Source organism: Bubalus kerabau, chromosome 4 (assembly GCF_029407905.1).
Source record: "Bubalus kerabau isolate K-KA32 ecotype Philippines breed swamp buffalo chromosome 4, PCC_UOA_SB_1v2, whole genome shotgun sequence".
NCBI lineage: Eukaryota > Metazoa > Chordata > Mammalia > Artiodactyla > Bovidae > Bubalus > Bubalus kerabau.
In genome coordinates this window covers 59,160,524-59,181,042 of record NC_073627.1, presented here as the reverse complement: position 1 = coordinate 59,181,042, position 20,519 = coordinate 59,160,524, and the positions used below count along the sequence as shown (strand labels likewise).

General features: G+C 44.9%; 1 long non-coding RNA gene across 1 annotated transcript in view; it reads right to left on the bottom strand.

Moving 5' to 3' along the window:
- LOC129649770 (uncharacterized) overlaps window positions 1–17,772 on the bottom strand; it is a 41,715-nt gene extending 23,943 nt beyond the window's left edge. The window contains exons 1-2 of the long non-coding RNA XR_008713246.1: window positions 17,669–17,772; window positions 16,081–16,343 (exon numbers count right to left, since the gene is read on the bottom strand). This is a non-coding gene — a long non-coding RNA (uncharacterized LOC129649770). The remainder of the gene's footprint in view (window positions 1–16,080; window positions 16,344–17,668) is intronic.
- Window positions 17,773–20,519: the final 2,747 nt, after the last annotated feature.

Genomic DNA, 20,519 nt, shown 5'->3' with positions numbered 1-20,519 from the left:
GGCAGGAGGAGAAGGGGACAACAGAGGATGAGATGGTTGGATGGCATCACCAACTCAATGGACATGAGTTTGGGTGGACTCCGGGAGTTGGTGATGGGCAGGGAGGCCTGGCGTGCTGCGGTTCATGGGGTCGCAAAGAGTTGGACACGACTGAGTGACTGAACTGAACTGAACTGAATGTTGAACTTTGCTATTTGATATTGGAATACATTCATAAATAAATGTGGTTATGCTTGCTAGACATCATTTGAATGCACATTTCTCGCTTTTTTTTTTTTTTTGCCAATGACTTATTGCTTGCTGTATATTTTATATCTATTTTAGACCATGGAAGTGATGTTAGACAAAAAGCAAATTCGAGTAATTTTCTTATTTGAGTTCAAAATGGATTGTAAAGCAGCAGAGACAGCTTGCAACACCAGTAACACATCTGGCCCAGGAACTGCTAATGAATGTACAGTGCAGTGCCGGTTCAAGAAGCTTTGCAAAGAAGCAGGAGCCTTGAAGATGAGGGCGTGGTGGCTGGCCACTCGAAGTTGACAATGACCAACTGAGAGCTATCGTTGAAACTGATCCTCTTACGACTACACGAGAAGTTGCTGAAGAACTCAACATCGACTGTTTTACAGTCATTTGACATTTGAAGCAAATTGGAAAGGTGAAAAGACTCAATAAGTGGGTGCCTCATGAGATGACCGAAAGTCAAAAAAGAAATCATCGTTTTGAAGTGTTGTCTTCTCTTTTTCTATGCAGCAACTGTGGACAGTTTCTCAATTGGATTGTGGCATGTGATGAAAAGTGGATTTTATACAACATCTAGTGATGACCAGCTCAGTGGCTGGACCGAGAAGAAGCTCCAAAGCACTTCCCAAAGCCAAACTTGCACCACACAAAGGTCATGGCCACTCTTTGATGGTCTGCTACCCATCGGATCCACTACAGCTTTCTGAATCCTGGCAAAATCATTACATCTGAGAAGTATGCTCGGCAAACCAGTGAGATGCATTGAAAACTGCAATGTCTGCAGCCGGCACTGGTCAACAGAAAGGGCCCAATTCTTCTCCAGGACAGCACCCGACCATAGGTCACACAGCCAACACTTCAAAAGTTGAACAAATTGGGCTATGAAGTTTTGCCTCATCTGCCATATTCACCTAACCTCTTGCCAACTGACTACCACTTCTTCAAGTGTCCAAAAACTTTTTGCAGGAAAAATGCTTCCACAGCCAATAGGAAGCAGAAAATGCTTTCCAAGAGTTTGTCAAACCCTGAAGCACAGACTTCACATTACAGAAGTAAACAAACTTATTTCTCATTGGCAAAAATGTATTGATTGTAATGGTTCCTATTTTTTTGTTGTTGTTGTTCTTCAATTTTATTTTATTTTTAAACTTTACATAATTGTATTAGTTTTGCCAAATATCAAAATGAATCAGCCACAGGTATACATGTGTTCCCCATCCTGAACCCTCCTCCCTCCTCCCTCCCCATTCCATCCCTCTGGGTCGTCCCAGTGCACCAGCCCCAAGCATCCAGTATCGTGCATCGAACCTGGACTGGCAACTCGTTTCATACATGATATTTTACATGTTTCAATGCCATTCTCCCAAATCTTCCCACCCTCTCCCTCTCCCACAGAGTCCATAAGACTGTTCTATACATCAGTGTCTCTTTTGCTGTCTCGTACACAGGGTTATTGTTACCATCTTTCTAAATTCCATATATATGCGATAGTATACTGTATTGGTGTTTTTCTTTCTGGCTTACTTCACTCTGTATAATAGGCTCCAGTTTCATCCACCTCATTAGAACTGATTCAAATGTATTCTTTTTAATGGCTGATTGTAATGGTTCCTATTTTGATTAATAAAGATGTGTTTGACCCTAGTTATAATGATTTAAAATTAATAATGCAAAACTGCAATTACGTTTGCACCAACCTAATAACTTTCTTCAAAGTTTCCCCAGTCCCTAAGGGGCACTCTTCCCAAGAAAATATAATGCAGGCTCATAGAATTATTTAATGTGGCTACTAGACAATTTTTTAAGTTGAAAAAGAAACTGGATTTCCCTAGTGGTGCAGTGGATGAGACTCCAGCTGCCAGTGCAGAGGATGTGGGCTCACTCAGTCCCTGCTCCAGGAAGATCCCACCTGCCTCGGAGCAACTAAGCCCATGTGGTACAAATACTGAGCCCACGTGCTGCGACTCCCGAAGCCCACGCGCCTCTGGGCGTCTGTGTTCCGCAAGGAAAAGCCCCGCAATGAGCCACAGGGAAGAGTAGCCCCCAGCTAGAGGAAGCCCTCACGCATCAGTGAAGACCCAGTGCAACTAAAACTAATTAATTAAAAAAGAAAAGAAAGAAAGAAACCAAAAGATCCCACATGCCACAAGTAATGATCCTGAGTGCTGCAACTAAGATCCAGCACAGCCAAATAAATAAATAAATATTATAAAAATAAATGAATTTAAATAATTATTAAAACCCTATATATCTAAATATTATTTCAACATGCAATTAATATAACAATGAATAAGGTACTTTACTTTTTTCCCCAAGTCATTGAAATCTGGTCTATATCTTCACGCTTAACTGCATATCTCATTTCAGATGTTTTCATGGAAAATATTCGGCTTATATTTAGATTTCATAAAATTTGCAAGTTGAAAGAGTAGATGTACTTATCCAAGGTGCTCCAAATATACTTAAGGGTTTTTCGATAGCTGAATTGAATACCACTTTTAAAATTTAAATGAATTAAAAATGAACTTCTCAGTCAAGCGACCACATTTCTAATGCTCTCTAGTCGCACGCGGCAGTGCCTCCAGCCCTCAGCATGGCTTGGAGAGCGAGCCTGACCCTCAGCCCCTCTGGGACCTGCTTCCTCCCTGGCCCCAGTGCTGCCCCTCCCCGCCCTGCTTCCTTGAATGGTTCATCACAAGGAAGTGCGTTTCCTGAGATACTTGGGTCGTTTCAGTGCCTCAGGACCTCCCCCATGACACCTCCTTCCCCTCAGTTCTCTCTCCCTCATCTCCTCCTTGATGTGGCAAAACCACTTATTTTTTAAAGGCAGCACGAGAGACACCTCCTCCATTAAGCCTCCATCTCTGCTCCCCAGGACTGACCAATCCTTCTCTGAGCTGAACTGTATCAACTTCTAAGACTCATATAAATACTGAATTTTATTTACTTGCTCATATTTCTTTTTTTTTAATTAAAAATTGTTTATTTTATATTGGCATATAGTTGAGCAACAATGTTGTGTTCATTTTGGGTGTACAACAAAGTGATTCAGTTATACATATACATGTGTACGTATCTCTTGTTGCTAGTTAGTAAACTCCTGAAATCTTGTTATTCATCTTTTTTTATCTGTAGCACCTAGAACACCACCCCAGTGAATACATGAGTAATACCCAAGTTTGTGCCTTTTTGTTATCACATACTCTTCTCCACGGACCTGAAGGGCAGCGGTTCACGATCACTGAAGAATTAGTAAAAATTGTAGCTATGTGAGATGATGGATCTGTTACTTAATGTGATTGTATTAATCCTTTCACAGTGTATACATGTATCAGAACATCACACTGTGTATCTTAAATCATACTGTACAACCTAAATATATACACATTTTTAAAATATATATTTATTTTTTATTGAAGTATAGTTGACTTACAATCAGAGGATTGTAAGTCAGAGGATGAGATGGCTGGATGGCATCACTGACTCGATGGATGTGAGTCTGAGTGAACTCCGGGAGTTGGTGATGGACAAGGAGGCCTGGCGTGCTGCGATTCATGGGGTCGCAAAGAGTCGGACATGACTGAATGACTGAACTGAACTGAACTGACTTACAGCGTTTCAGGTGCACAGCAAGGTGATTCAGTTATACAAATACATATATATTATTTTTGAAATTATTTTCCATCATAGGTTGTTACAAGGTGTTGACTCTGGTTCTCTATGCTATATGGTAAACCTTTGTTGCTTGTTGTATATTTATTTTTTAATTAGAAATCTAGCATTCTATTCATACTAAGTCAAACAAATGGAATCAAAATGTCATAATTTTTTAAATTAGGCAAAAATTCATAAGTTTTCTAAATATATATAGTACTTATTTTTATATATGTATACAAAAGCTTTTCTACTACACTTGATAAAGGCTTGAGGAAGATTAAAAGCAAAGAAGAGATGGAGAAATTGGGGAACATAAACTAAATGAAATGAGAGCACTGAATATGAAATAGAAAAAGTGAAATAAACTAGATAAAAGTAAGATCATCATATAGTACAGTTGTTTTTAAACATGACTGCTCATTAGAAACATACCTGGAGCTCTGGAGGAAAAACGCAATACCTGAGCATTTGTATTTTTCAAAAAATTTCAAGATAATTCTGATATGCACCTGGATTTTAAAACACAATTACAGGTTTTTCTATTATATCCTAGTTTTGGTGATATAGAATTCTATTATTTTTCTGTTGACCAATCGTGATAAATGGTATTAAGTGAGTAATAATAGTAATAATCACAATAGTAAAAGAAGTTTGTCAATTTTCACAATCAATAGTCAGACAAAGAATAAATGATAATTACAGTTGCAAGCCATAATGGGAACATGATTAATTTAACAATATGAAATAATTACATTAATTACATACAATTTGGGGGGCGGGGTTCAAGCAGAGTGATGTGGTAAGTGGAAATGCATTTACATTCAAGGTAATTATAGATATGTATGACGCTATTACCGTTTTCTTAATTGTTTGGGGTTTGTTTTCTTTACGTCTTTTCCTTCTGTTGTGTTTCCTGTCTAGAGAAGTTCTTTAACATTTGTTGTAAAGCTGGTTTGGTGGTGCTGAATTCTCTTAATGTTTGCTTGTCTGGAAAACTTTCGGTTTCTCCATCAAATCTGAAGGAGAGACTTGCTGGGTAGAGTATTCTTGGTTGTAGGTTCTTCCCTTTGATCACTTTAAATATATCACGCCATTCCCTTTGGCTTGTAGCGTTTCTGTTGAGAAATCAGCTGATAACCTGATGGGGTTCCCTTGTATGTTATTTGTTGTTTTCCCTTTTTGCTTTTAATAGTTTATCTTTAACTTTTGTCAGTTTGGTTACTATGTATCTTGGTATGTTTGTCCTGGGATTCTTTCAGGGACTCTCCGTGCTTCCTGGACTTGATTGACTATTTCCTTTTCCATGTTCAGGAAGTTTTCACCTATTACCTCTTCAAATATTTTCTCAGGTCCTTTCTCTCTTTCTCCTTCTGGGACACGTATAATATGAATGTTGGCATGTTTAATGTTGTTCCAGAGGTCTGTTAGGTTGTCTTCATTTTTTTTTTCATTCTTTTTTTCTTCAGTGGCAGTGATTTACACCATTTTTTCATCCAGATCATTTATCCGTTCTTCTGCCTCAGTTATTCTGCTATTGATTCCTTCTAATGTATTATTCATCTGTTTGTTCTTTAATTTTTCTAGGTCTTTGGTAAACATTTTTTTTGCATCTGCTCAATCTTTGCCTCCATTCTTTTCCAGAGATCCTGGATCATCTTCACTATTATTAATCTGAATTATTTTTCTGGAAGGTTGCCTATCTCCACTTTATTTAGTTGTTTTTCTGTGACCTTATCTTGTCCCTTCATTTGGGACATAACTTGCTGCTTTTGAATCATGATTAACTTTCTGTAGTATGATTTTTGTTTTAGCTGCTGCGAGACAGTGCTTTTTCTTGCTTCTTCTGTCTGCCCTCTGATGCATGAAGCTTCTTGGTGGGAGGGACTGGTGGTGGGAAAAACTCGATCTTGCTCTGGTGGGCAGAGCTTTGCTGAGTAAAGCTTTAATCCAAATACCTGCTGATGGGTGGGGTTGCCCTTCCTCCCTGGTAGCTGTTTGGCCTCAGGCGACCCAGCCCTGGGGTCTTTGGGCTCTATGGTAGGGTTAATGGCGACCTCCAAGAGGGTTTCTGCCAAGGCAGACCTTCCAGTGTCCCCTTCCCTGTGGGGCGCCTACTGACCCACACCTCCACAGGAGGCCCTCCCACACTGGCAGGTAGTTTTGGTTCTGTCTCCTGTGGGTCACTGCCCCTCTCCTCTGGGTTTTGGTGGGTGCACAACTTTGTCTGTGCCTTCCAAGCCTGGAGTATCTGTTTCCCTCAGTCCTCTGGAAGGCCTATAACCAGATCCCACCGGCCCTCAAGGCCCAATTCTCTGGGGATTCCCCGTCCCTTTGTTGGATCCCCAGGCTGGGAAGCCTGAAGTGGGGTTCAGAACCTTCACAAGAGTGTGAGAACTGCTTTGATATCATTGTTCTCCAGTCTGTGGGTCACCCACCCAGTGGGTATGGGATGTGATTTGATCGTGACTGCGTCCCTCCTACTATCTCACTGCAGCTTCTTTGTCTTTGGAGATGGGGTATATTTTTTTTTTGATGGTCCTCCTGCCGATGGTTGTTCAACAGCTAGCTGCAATTTTGGTGCTCTTGCAGGAGATGTGGAGAAAGCAATGGCACCCCACTCCAGTACTCTTGCCTGGAAAATCCCATGGATGGAGGAGCCTGGTAGGCTGCAGTCCATGGGGTCGTGAAGAGTTGGACACGACTGAGCGACTTCACTTTCACTTTTCACTTTCATGCATTGGAGAAGGAAATGGCAACCCACTCCAGTGTTCTTTCCTGGAGAATCCCAGGGATGGGGGAGCCTAGTGGGCTGCTGTCTATGGGGTGATAAGTGGACGTCCTTCTATTCCACCATCTTGCTACAATTCTCATTTGAAAAATCATACTTCCGTAAAACTGGAAAGGAAAATAAATAAAAATTTGAAAAAAAAAAAAAAGTATTTGCACTCTTGCAATTGTCATGTTATGGCAATGTTCCTAAAGCGGAAGGACAAGAGATGGGCTTTCTGCCTTGCCATTTGTTCTTTCTCCAAATGTGACAGGCACACTGCTGAGTGTTCCCTTCACAACGGAATTAGAAACAGAAGACTGTAAGCTCTGGTGATTGTTATCTTTCTCTGGTTTTCCTGGACTCAGTGCTTTAACTTATCTGAATCTTGGTGTCCTCCTCTGTAAAATGGATGATGAGTCGTGCTCAGTCACTTCAGTCATATCTGACTCTTTGTGACCCTATGGACTGTAGCCCGCCAGCTGCTGTGTCCGTGGGATTCTCCAGGCAAAAATACTGGAGTGGGCTGCTATGTCCTCCTCCAGGGGATCTTCCCGAACCTGCATCTCCTGCATTGCAGGCCAGTTCTTTACCCACTGAGCCACCTGGGAAGCCCTAAAATGGATGATAACCTAATGCACTAAAGAATGTAAAATGTGCCATAAACTGGAGTTAAGCAAATGTAAGGTCCTATTATCATTTACTCTCACAAGGTCACTAACAAAGATGAGAAGAGAGGAAACGCCTCCTTTATGCCTGTGGAGGCAGGTGAGAAGCGAGGTGCGTGGATGAGGCATGGATAAAGTCACGGCTGTCTCATCCTGCTTCTTCATCACATTATGTCTCCATAGGGAGGAGGTGCCGCTTTGCACTCTCATTGGTTCTGGGGTGTTACCCAATTCCTATGTCTGGCTTTTTCTCCTCCAAACCTTCTTTTACTGTCCTGAGATCTTTCTATATACAGGCCTCTACATAAAAGATTTCTGAAGTTCAAGGTAGGACTGAAAAGCAAGAATAACATTGTTAAATTATTGGGAGTTAAGATTGTCAGGTGTAAGCTGTAATGATTTAGCTCAGGATACTTGCTGAGCTGGGGACTTCTCTGGTGGCTTAGCAGTAAAGAATCCACCTGCCAATGCAGAAAATGCGGGTTTGATCCCTGGGTCAGGAAGATCCCCTGGGGAAGGAACTGGCAACCCACTCTAGTACTCTTGCCTGGGAAATCCCATGACAGAGGAGCCTGGTGGGCCACAGTCCATGGGGTCACAAAGAGTTGGACACAACTTAGTAACTCAACAAAAAAACGACAAAGACAGCTTGCTGAGCTGGGTTCCCTCTGCCCACCTACTCCTCCCAAGGGGAAGAACGTGACAGGGTTGGAAGGAAAATAAGACAGCAGGTGGTGAGTGTACCCGAGAAGGGGTGCTCCTCCCCAGAGTCAGCTTCAAAGGGGTGGGACGGGTGGCCCCAGAACAGTGTGAGTTCCAGCAGTGGGGGGCCCTGCCCTAGGCCTGCGCCCCAGTGGTGCCTTACATGCCTGTGGCTTGAAAGCAGATGGGAGATATCATAATGCCAGAGGCTGAGAGCAGAGAGAGTCCAAAGCAGCCAGTGGCTCAGTTTCCTAAGCTCCAGGGAGCCTTCCTAGGGAAACACTCACATTTCTTCATGTATCCAAAAACGAGTATGAGAGAACTGGTCGACCTGATGGTGTCTGCGTCATGCTGGGGGAGCTGGTCCGCCAGCCACACTGCAGGTTAGGCAGAGGAGAGGTCTGGCAGAGGCCAGCACAGTGCTGACAGGTGCCCCCTCAAGTGTCTGATGCCTCCCCCACCTCTAATGCCCACTCATTGTGTGATGCTCAGAACTCAGATGCAGTCCTTGCAACTGCTTGGAAGGAAAAGTAGAAGACATGGGATTAACCGGGATAGCCTGGAACTGGCTTGTCTAAGAATTCAGTCAGAAGGGGGTAAGGCAGGGGATGGAGACTTTTATAGAGATCAAGTCGAGTTACACACAATAAAGTAGGGATGCAATTAGAAAAAGCCTGTGCACAGCAATAAAGACCAAATGCAACTAAAAATTAAATGTGTGTGTTAGTCTTTCAGTCATGTCCCACTCTGCGGCCCTATGGAGGCCAGGCTCCACTGTCCTTGGGATTTCCCAGGCAAGAATACAGGAGTGGGTTACTGTTTCCTTCTCCAGGGCATTTTCCCAACCCAGGGATTGAACCTAGCTCTCCTGTATTGAAGGCAGATTCTTTACTGTCTGAGCCACCTCGGAAGCACCAAAACATAAATAAATAAAAATTTTTTAAAAAAGTAGGGGAGAATAACCAATTTACCCTGTAGGAGAATTCTAGATAATTGATGTCGATATTCTGCCCTCAAGAGGGGCAGCCAACTCCCCGCTCCCTAGTGTGGGCTGTGCGTGTGCATGGTGACTTTTCAATTTGGACATGCCATACAGCATGCAGAATCCTAGTCCCTGACCGGAGATCACACCCAGGGCCCTGGGTTCTAGGAGTGCCCTAGAGTGCAGAGTCTTAACCACTGGATCACCAGGGAAGTCCTGGCATGGTGACTTTCTTCCCAAGAGTGCAGGGTGGAAAAAGAGGGAAAAGGATAACCTGCTGGTGGAGAAAGCCAACAAGCAACGGCTCAGCCAGGTGGACCCAGGTCAACGTCAGCAGTGGTAGGTCGTGTTGATAGTAGGCGGTCCTGGTACGACATAATGAGAATGGCACTTTGCATCTGCCGATTTCTCTCTCAAGATCCATAACCCTGTCTTACTACGTGATAAACATCAGACATATCCCAGGTGAGGAACATTCTACGGCTACCTGACTCGTCCTCCTCAAAACCGTCAAGGTCGTGACAAACAAGGGAAGACTGAGAAGCTCACAGTCCCGAGGAGCCTGAGGAGACGTGATGACTCAGTGTATCTTGGATGGGATCCTGGACCAGATAAAGGGCATTAGATGAAAACTAGGGAAATCTGGATCAAGTATAGACTTAGTTAATTGTGATTATGCAATTTTGATTCATTAATTATGGCTAATACACCATTCTAGTGGAAGATGTTAATAACAGGGAAAGCTGGGTGAGGGGGTATATGGGAACTCAATACTATTGTCATGTTCTGCAAATCTCAAATGATTCTAAATTTAAAGGTCTATGGGAAATATATGAATCTTAAAAAAAAAGATTAATTGGGACTTCCCTGGTTGTCCAGTGGTTAATACTCTGGGCTTCCACTGCAGAGGGCACAGATTTGATCTCTGCCCATGAAAGTTCCACCTGTTGTACAGTGTGGCCAAAAAAATAAATATATCAATTACACAGTGAAAAACACTGCTGTGCGTTTATTGCTGGTGTTATCAGGGTAGGGCTGAGAGGAAGGCACTATACAAGAATTTATCCTATTTTCCTGTGACTCAAGTGGGAGTCAGTCAGTTTTGGTTGAAGTAACACAGAAAAGAGCTTTTATATTCCTGTCACAAATATGTGGCCGCTCCAGTGCCTGGCTGATTCTGGATGAACACGTTTTCTGCACCATCATCTCCACAGTCTTTGCTCTCTGATGTTAATAACTCTGTTAGCAGCTCTTTGGTTGTTCCTTGAGCCAGAATATCTACTACATCAGCTAGCTTCTTTTCAGAATCCAGAAAAGAGTGGAAGATTGGAAGTCAGAGTACCTTTGAGTGTCACTTGATCACCATGCTTTGACTTGACCTTTCTCATCCCTTACTTCTTTAGCCATGAACTGATGATAATGATGGTCCCGGGGTAGTACAAGCTTAAATGGTGGAAGGTATGTGAAAGCATTCTGTGACCGAGAAAGGGCTATGATATTTTATTTTAGAATGTGCTTCTCTTCTGGGAGACTAGGACTTCCTGTGTCTCATCCCCTTTTAAGCAGCACTCTGGCTTATTCACTCGATTCAGCTCCACAGACATTTGTCAAGTATCATTAACACGTCAGCCACACGAAGTGCCTCCCCTGGGTAATGACATCCCTGAAAAAGTAAGAAGTGGAGAAACTCAGGTTTGGCAGAATCTCCATCACTTGGAAGAGTTGCATGTGGTTGGATGGACAAGCTGCTTGGGTGGGGATTATAACCCACAAGAGGCATTCGTGAGTCCTGACACCTTCAGTTGCTGGACACTGAAAACCTGAATCAAAATGGCCTAGATAAGCTGTTGGCTCACCTAACTGGGAGGTCCAGTGTTAGGAGGTCTTCAGGGTTCCATGATACAGTGGTTTAACCACGGCATCAAGGGTACAATTTTTCCTTTTTCTGTTATCTGTAGTGATGGCTTCATCCTGTAACTAGCTCCTTTCAGGGTATGGGATGGCTGCCAGCAGCAAGTGGAGTTCTTAGCTTCCTTGTTCGTGATAAGGCAGGATGGGGAGGGCACTCACACCTCGTGACCTTGACTGTTCTATCTTAATTAGCCACCCCCACATCCTGTCTCTTTCTCTAATCTCTGTGCATTCTTTCTTTCACAGTTTGAACTATTATTTACTTTGCTATTTTGCTTATTATTTATTTATATGTTTGCTCATTTATAGTCAGCTCCCTCTCTGGAATATCAGCTTCATGGGGTCATGGATTTCATCTTGTTCACGGTGGTCCTTGACCCACCTTCTAAGGAGAGTGGGGATCCTCCTTGACCTACAAGAGAGAGGCTGAGTCTGCAAGAGGGGTTCCCCTTTCCTGCCTCCTTCCTAAATCCACAGTGCTTCTTGCCTGGGTCCTGATCCCTTGGTGCACGTCGAGATGTTGCTGGAATTAAGACAATCACAGGTGCCACTTTGAAGAGGTCTTTCCAAATAAAGCATCTTGAGTTGGTTTAGTCTGGTTAGAAAAACAGAACTGTTGACCAGAGAAATCTGGGAAAGCTGGGAAGACAAGGTTGATGGACAAATTGTCCCTGAAGTGAGAAGGGCAACAAGGTCAAATGGGTGAAAAACAAAGTGGCATAAGATGAACAGTTTAGGACCAAGTGGGAGCAGAGGTGGGGCCATAGTGGGCTTCTCTCCCGCAAACCTCTGTCTACATTCCTGAGCATATTAATCGCACTTTTGCATGGTGATGCTCCAAGGGTCCTATGAAAGATTAATAATAGCTCTTCACAGTTTTAGAGCATTTCATAACTTACAAGACATATTCCCAGACATTATCTCACTTCATTGTCACGGCCATTCTGTGAGGTTGGCTTGATCACTCCCCTTTTGCAAGCAAAGAAACCAAACCTCAGAGCGACTTTCCAAAAGCCATGAAGTTCAGAAGAAGAAAAAACTGGGTACAGACATTTTCCTTCAAGTCTTGAGTTCATGCTGCCTCAGTGCAGCTGAAGAAAAATGGGCTAATGATTTCCTAATGAAAACACATCTTTAGGCGTAGGCTTTTTCATTTTGCATTATTTGTCATTCCATTTAGAATTGAGTTGCTTTGTACTTTTATATACATATGTAATTTTCCATAACAGAAAAGCTTAAAAAATTAAAAGGATGGGGTTGAATGGTTTGGCCAGCCCCCAGCAGAGAGAACCACGGGAAGGTCAGGCCCCAAGGAAGTCAGGTGCTGAAGGGTTTGGGCTTCAGTGCTTTAAGATTTGACTTTAAAAAAGAAACGAGAAAAGAACATTTGGGAATAAGAAATAAGAAAAATCACGTGCATGCACAAGCAGCTAAAAAAAAAAAAAACCCACAAAGGGATGAGTTGTTCCCTCTGGGTTTTATATTCTCTTGCCAGATCATTTAATTATGTTTCTATTCTTTTTTTCCCAAATTAAATTTTCCCCCAGACTTAAATAAGGAGCAGCTGATGCTTCATAGAAGACTTTGTGGAGCAGCCTTTCTGGAGGTGTCATTTGCAGGTCCTGGCTTGATGTCCCATTTCACTGTGTGATCTTGGGTTATTATTTCCCTCCTAACAGGTTCACTTTCTTTGACTGTAACATAGAAATAATACTGTTTACCACCAAAGGACCTCCCAAGAAAACTGAAAAAGAAGGCAGGGTGATAGCCACGAAGGCACTTGGAAATTTTCCAAAGTAGAATGTCTTAAGCTGGGAGACGTTATTATTAGAGTATTCCTTGGACTCACCTGAGTTTGTGGGTTACTACAGTCCAGGACTCTGGCAGCCCCTGCTGCCCTGGAATTAAAGTTGAAAGAACTTAAGTGGTCATCCTGCCTGGGATCTTAGAGTTTCTGAAGCTGGATGTCTTCTGGTTGATTTGGTTGGTTGGACACAGATTTCATCCCAGGGGGTATTATTGATTTGCATAGATGATTCAGGAACCAGAGTGTCCTGAGAAAGAGATGTGGTCAGTCCTTGATTATCCATGCTAAAGGGCAGATCATAATCTCAAAGAACAGGTCATCTCAAGGAGTGGGATTATTTATCTATTGGCAATACCTTGGCATTCAGGATCTTAGTTCCTTGAGTATGGATCAAACCCATGCCCCTTGTATTGGAAGTTTTAATCACTGGACCACCAGGGAAGTTCCAATGAGTGGGATCATTTTAATTCAACATTGCAATAATACAATTTTTTTTTTTTTACCTCCTTAACTTTGTTGCTCAGGCTTGACTTTATAAAATGGAAGAGGGTTGACCAAGATAGATTTTGGGTGGAGGGAGAAAGGTCATGTGGGGTTACTAAGCCTGGCTCAAGACTCAGCTTTCTTTGCTTTCCCTTTCAAAGGCTTCAGGACAGGTGCTGTTGGCTTATCTTGTAACAGGAAGGAAAGGGGCAGGGCAAAACTTCTGAAAGAATGACATACCCCAAGGACACAATATAAAGCAATTAGAATCAAATGGGTCCAAGATGGCAGACAGGTTGACTTTGATTAGACCTTGATCCTCAGTCAGCAAGCTAAATACACACCCAGAGGCGCCATAATAGTTTCAAAGCATGTCAAAAGACCAAGGAATGGCCCAGTTCCTGGAAATCTCCACCCCTTCTCCAAATAGATGAAATAATCCTCCCACTCATTCAGTTCAGTCCTGTCTGACTCTTTGCGACCCCATGAATGGCAGCACGCCAGACCTTCCTGTCCATCACCAACTCCCAGAGTTCACCCAAACTCATGTCCATCGAGTCAGTGATACCATCCAGGGATCTCATCCTCTGTCGTCCCCTTCTCCTCCTTCCCCTTATCCCTCCCAGCATCAGGGTCTTTTCCAATGAGTCAACTCTTTACATGAGGTGGCCAAAGTACTGGAGTTTCAGCTTTAGCATCAGTCCTTCCAAAGAAATCCCAGGGCTGATCTCCTTCAGAATGGACTGGTTGGATCTCCTTGCAGTGCAAGGGACTCTCAAGAGTCTTGTCCAACACCACAGTTCAAAAGCATCAATTTTTTGGTGCTCAGCTTTCTTTATAGTCCAACTCTCACATCCATACATGACCACTGGAAAAACCATAGCTTTGACTAGATGAACCTTTGTTGGCAAAGTAATGTCTCTGCTTTTTAATATGCTATCTAGGTAATTCATAACTTTCCTTCCAAGGAGTAAGCCTCTTTTACTTAGTTTTCTGGATGTTGAGTTTTAAGCCAACTTTTTCACCCTCCTCTTTTACTTTCCTCAAAAAGGCTCTTTAGTTCTTCTTTGCTTTCTGCCATAAGGGTGGTGTTCCTAGCCAGGAGCTAGTCCACATTCTCCAGGGCACCTCTGATGAGGAAGAACTTTTGGCAATGGAATTCAGTGCCTCCTGATCATCAGGTCCTGTGTTAGACATTTCATGCAAATAATCTCACCATAGCCCTAGGAGGGGACAGCATAATCTCCCTTTTCAAACAGAGGACATCAAGGCTTAGTCGAGTCACTTATTCCTCTCTTTTCCACTGGCCAGATCACAGCCTCCAAAGCAGATCTGTGAAGAGCTAGCCCTTTGTCTCTCACTGGCTCAAGTTGCTAAAGCTGATAAGGAAAAAAGATAGTCTTGGGCCAGACACAGGGTAGATTTCCACCACTGAGGCCACCACAGAAGCAAGTTAAATCAATAGGCAGAAAAGAGATAAGACACTGCACAAAGCAGCTTCTTTTCCGGGAGCAAAGATCAGCTAGGGAGGGGTGGAGGTGGGGGCAGGTAGGGGAGAAAGTCTGCAAATCTCTCTCTTAAATAATCAGACAGTTCAAGGCTGCTTGTGAGGAAATACACGGGCCCCCTTTTTATTTCTAAGATTGGTGCTCATTTTTAAATTAATACTTTTACAGTGTTTGACTATATTCTGAGATTGGTTTTATTGCTAAAATCTGCATTTTAAAGATAAACCAAGACCCGGGGTCTTGCACATGTGCTTTTCTGCTATTTAGGAAATGAACTGCCCAGCCGCACTTCATTATTGAGAGCACAGCACTGGGATCTCTCTAGATGATCCTTCAAGGAATTCCATCGCTAGTCACAACACCAAACATGTGCCCACGGACCTTACAGTGGCTTCCAAAGCCCTATATATCCGCCATTCAGCTCCCCTTTTAAAGGAAAAATAATCCATGACACTTGTTAAAGGTGAGTAGGCAGACTCTTTCAGAGGCTACCGCAATGGGGTTTTGGAGTAAGGGCCACTAAGCTCAATACAATGACCGGGGGGAAGTTACAGTCAAGGAACAGGGCTGCGGGCAGGAGTGGGGTGGTCAGTGGGTGGAAAATGACCGAGCAGGCCAGGGTTGTAAGATACCAGTGCCGGGGGATGAGGAATTTCATTAGCTCCCAAAGGTAAGGATTTTCCCTTTAACTGACCCAGCAGGATTCGTGCTAAGACTGGCCTAAACAGGCCAAGGACAGAGCCCGAGGTCAGGGACTTGTCAGAAAGGGAACTCGGGAGGCTGAATCGAACTCGGTCAAAGGAGACGGGCTCTGGCAGCCTCCCTGACTTCGTTGCCGAGAGTGCTCCCAGCCTGCTCACAGGGCTCCTCCCGGCTCCTTCCGCGCTTGCGCGGTCCCTCCCCAGGAAGGCCTTTCTCAGCGGCAATCGGCCCCGCGGGTCCTTACAGTCTCCCCTCTCAGAGAGCGCCTGTCCTGAGCACAGGTCCTCCCGCCCCCACGCCCCCCGCCTCTCTCCTGAGTGCTTTCCTCCACGGCACCATCTGCCAAGCCGTTTACTTGTACATTTTGTTTATAGTCCCTTTCTCCTCCAGGAGAATGTCAGTCCCATGAGGCAGGAATTCGCTGTCTCCCCAGTACCTGGAATGGCATCTGGCATGTCGGAGGGGCTCACGCTTTGTTGAATGTATTGGATGCCTGGATGCTGAAGGTCTCCATAATACCTTCACATCTTGATTATCTACGTCCACAGCAAAGGATGACAGTCCCCAGTGTCGGAAGCCCCTTCTGACCAACTCATAGCTTACTTTTACCAGGTGTTATTTCAACTTGTATACAATAACCCAAGAATTACCTCAGATGTTGCTCAGTCACTCAGTTGTGTTCAATTGTTTGTGACCCCATGGACTGCAGCACGCCAGGCTTCCCTGTCCTTCACCATCTCCTGGAGCTTGCTCAAACTCATGTCCATCAAGTCAGTGATGCCATCCAACCATCTCATCCTCTGCTGTCCCCTTCTCTTCCTGTTTTCAGTCTTTCCAGCATCAGGGTCTTTTCCAATGAGTCAGCTCTTTGCATCAGGTGGCCAAAGTATTGGACCGTCAGGTCAGATGAACCCTGGAATATTTGCCACCCATAAGAATTCTAAGGTGTTATGTGCTTAGGAGGGGTTGAAAACGGGAAAAGGAAACCCAGAAATATTAGACAAAGAAACCCATTTAGGAGTTTGCTGCAGAACACTTCACATGCATACAGGGTCATCTTCCTCAATCGCCAGAGGAATAGATGAGTGCCCCACCCTCCTTTTGTCAAAATCTTGGCTTCCTGTGCACCAATGAGAAACAAATACAGACACAGTTATGGAGAAGGAAAGAGTGGTTTTATTTCTTTGCCAGGCAAAGGGGGAACACAGTAGGATAGCGCCTCAAGAATTGTGCCCCTTTCCTGGTGAAGTGTTGTTGTTTAGTCACGGATTCGTGTCTGACTCTTTTGCAACCCCATGGACTGCAGCCTGCCAGGCTTCTCTGTCCATGAGATTTTCCAGGCAAGAATACTGGAGTGGGTTTCCATTACCTTCTCCAGGGGATCTTCCCAGCCCAGGGATCAAACCCACTTTGGCAGGCAGATTACACTGAGCCACCATGGAAGCCTGAATAGAAAGAGATTGTCTATTTAGGCAGACATATGTGATAAGGAACAAGGCAGTAATAGTCTACTTCTGTCTTCTGCAAGTTTCAGAAGGGTGGGGTTGCTGACAACATTAGGGTGTGTGCAGGGTCCGAGGTGGTCTAATCTCCTAATCTAGATGAATTTCTCTTTAATCCTGTGGTTTTGTGGCTGCTCCTCCCTTGATTAGCAACTGTTTGAATCTGCTCTTTGGAACTCACAGAAGGTCATGGAGGCTGGAGTCTTGCCTATAAGAAATGGTGAACAAAAAGGCCATTGTGCCTGGGAGTCCCACAGCGGTCTGCCCAGCATCACGCCCTCTCTCTTCTCCCGAGAGGTCATGTACAACAGGCCCTTAGTAGGCAATCACACAAGCTGTTACTACTATCTGCTGTCAGCATCATCTTCCCTCCAGAGGCCCCACGCGGCATTTCTCAGGAGCACCCATGCTGTTTAGGAAGCCTGTCGGACTGTTCGCTGCCACGCGCCCCTGCTCATTCTCTCCCTGTGCCCAGACTATCATCTCTGCCCTACCCTGTCTCTACCCACTGCCCCCTTATTTCTCATCTCCCTAGTAAGTCCCCACACCTTGCCAGTCTCAGCTGAAACTGCCTCTACGGGGAGGACTTTGGACTCCCCTGGGCAGGGTTAATCACTCCTCCTCCAATAGCAGCCAATACAAACACTGTGATTAGGTTGTATTATAATTACTAATTTGCCCCCAAGTCCTCTCCCCAGGAGAACACGGGGGCCTAGAGGGCACAGACACAACTTACTGTCAGCGCCAAAGGAGAGGTCTCAGCGGGCAGGTGTCTCTCACACCTCACCCTTGCCCGGGAGGCTGGGGAAAGCCCACTTCAAAAGCGCCTGACACACTTCTGAGCTTCTGGAGTACAGGGAGGCTCTGAGAGCCTCACAGGAAGCCTTCACACAGGCTTCCTCTAAGGCGTGTCTTCCAAAGCAACAGCTGATTTTCAGAGGATTTGAATCTGGCCCAGCAGATGCAAATCTACTGCCCTGAACAAGGCAGCTGTTGAAAAGCTAGTTAAAGCAGCCACTTCCCACCTGTCGGCTCACACTGGCATGTTGACTGGCCACTGTCATTTGGAAAGTGCCAAAAAACAGGTCAGCAAAACTCCACTAAGGCCTTGGAACCAGATAAAGGAGTGGAGCCAGGGGATCATCTGGCCTGAGTGACAGGCAGGAGTTTTGTCTTTTTATAGCATCCGCAGTAGGAGATCAGTCTCTAGCACAGATCTGATACCCACACAACAGTTGATAGTGGCTCAGACATGAGTCAGACCATAAAGAAAGCTGAGCACCGAAGAACTGATGCTTTTGAACTGTGGTGTTGGAGAATACTGTTGGGAGTCCCTTGGACTGCAAGGAGATCCAACCAGTCCATCCTAAAGGAGATCAGTCCTGGGTGTTCATTGGAAGGACTGATGTTGAAGCTGAAACTCCAATACTTTGGCCACGTGATGCGAAGAGCTGACTCCTTTGAAAAGACCCTGTTGCTGGGAAATATTGAGGTCAGGAGGAGAAGGCGATGACAGAGGATGAGATGGTTGGATGGCATCACCGACTCAATGGACACGAGTTTAAGCAAACTCTGGGAGATGGTGAAGGACAGGAAAGCCTGGTGTGCTGCAGTCCATGGGGTCACAGAGTCAGACACAATTGAGTGACCAAACAACAACAGACAGTAAAGAATCTGCCTGCGATGCAGGAGACCTGGGTTTGCTCCCTGGGTCAGGAATATGCCCAGGAGAAGGGAATGGCTACCCACTCCAGCTGGACACAACTGAGTGACTAATACTTTCTCTTTCAAACATCTGATGGATGAACGTGCAACTTCAGGGGGAAAGAGATAAGACGGAGGAGACACTGTATATTGTAGTTGACAGTAGTTCTTCATTTTTAGAAGTCCCTCAGTTGTTTCTCAGCGGCTGCCCTGGGCCCTGGTTGCTGCTCAAGGGCTCTCTCTGTGGCGGGCGGGGCTGCCTTCTGGCTGGGCTGTGGCAGCTCCTTCCTGGGGAGGCTGCTCTTGTGGGGCCCAGGCTCCAGGGCACAGGACTCAGTAGCTGCGGCTCATGAGTCTACTTGCCCCGCAGTGTGGGGGACCTGCCTGGACCAAGGACTGAACCCATGTCCTCTGCATTGGCAGGTGGATTGTTAACCACTGAACCACCAGGGAAGTTCCTTGAACTGATTCTTTAACAAGCCATTAAAGGTGGGTCTGGTAGGTGAGCCTCCAAAGTGGCATGTGTAGCAGCAGGCGGGGACCACATTGCTGCCCGGGAGTGTGGCCCAGTCAACCGGGCGCCTCTGGGTTGACTAAGTGGAGGGTGCATGTTCCCCTCTGGGCACAGAAGGAAAACTGTCCAGCTCTCCTTGCCCACCCTTTGTCCACATAGTGCTCTGGATCTGTTTCAAGAAATACCGAATATTTAAAGAACATTGGTAACAGAGGGCACGAAACCACTAGAAAGCCAGGGGTGACCACCTGCCTCAGTTTAGCTTCAGCCACAGTCCCATGAACTTTTAAGAGCTAAAAACTGCAGGAGACTTTTTAAGAGCGCCACTAACTGTTCCTTCAGGTTGCTTCTGCTTGAAAATCTCTGCAGGTGGGCTATAATCATTTTAAAAGCTCAGCCATATGGGGAGGCCATTTGGGTAGTGCCAATCATATGCCAGAATGCATGAACTAGGCACTTCTGGGGTATCATTTCATCCTAGGGCTGCACCCCGAGGGAGGTCCTGGACCCCTTCTGCAGGTAGGCATGGAGGCTCCAAGGTCACGAGGGATTTACTGAAGCTCATCTTCACTGGCAATCTGTCCCAGGCTGGCTGATCCATGCCAACTCAGTATGCAGCTTGCAGATGAGATCAGAAAATACTCATGTTTTAAAAGAACCAAATATTCTTGATGGATAGCATTTCCTGACCTTTTCGGTGGCTGACATTGTTTGGGTGTCGTAAGTTTGATCTGGCACAGAATAGCAGGAAGAGCTGCAACCTCTCCCAGGTGGGGCTGAGAGCGTGTTTCCCGAGGCCCTCCTGAAGCCTGGCCAGTTGTTTTGCCCTGGCTTCCAAGTGCAGGGAAAGTCTGAGGGACAGTGAATTGTGTAGGAGAACGAGAGCTGTTGTGTTGGACAGGCTCCTGATGGGAATAGTTTTGACTCACTTTGCAAGCGGCTAGACTGCACAGTGGCACTGCCTCTTGGAAAAATCACCCTGCTGATACATCACAGGGAAGCATGTAGGAGGAAGAGGCGCAGAATGTAAGAGGTTGGCACTGTCTGTTCCAACTAGCAAAAGCAGCAGAAAGACGTGAATGCAGTAATTCTAACCTTGTTAAACTAAAAACATTTCTCAGGTCCTCTTGGGAAACTTTATTTTGCTTCCCAAGGAAGGAAGTGAATCGGCTTCTTCGAGGTCAGTTTCATTTGGAAATTTTCCTTTTTCACTTTCCATCTAATTGGCACACAAGAAAAGTAGACATAACCTGAAAATGTCAAGCAAAAATCTGGAGGTTTGGAATGAGTCTCATTTTTAAAAGGTCTTCCTTTGGGCTTCCCTAGTAGCTCAGTGGGTAAAGAATTTGCCTGCAGTGCAGGAAACCCC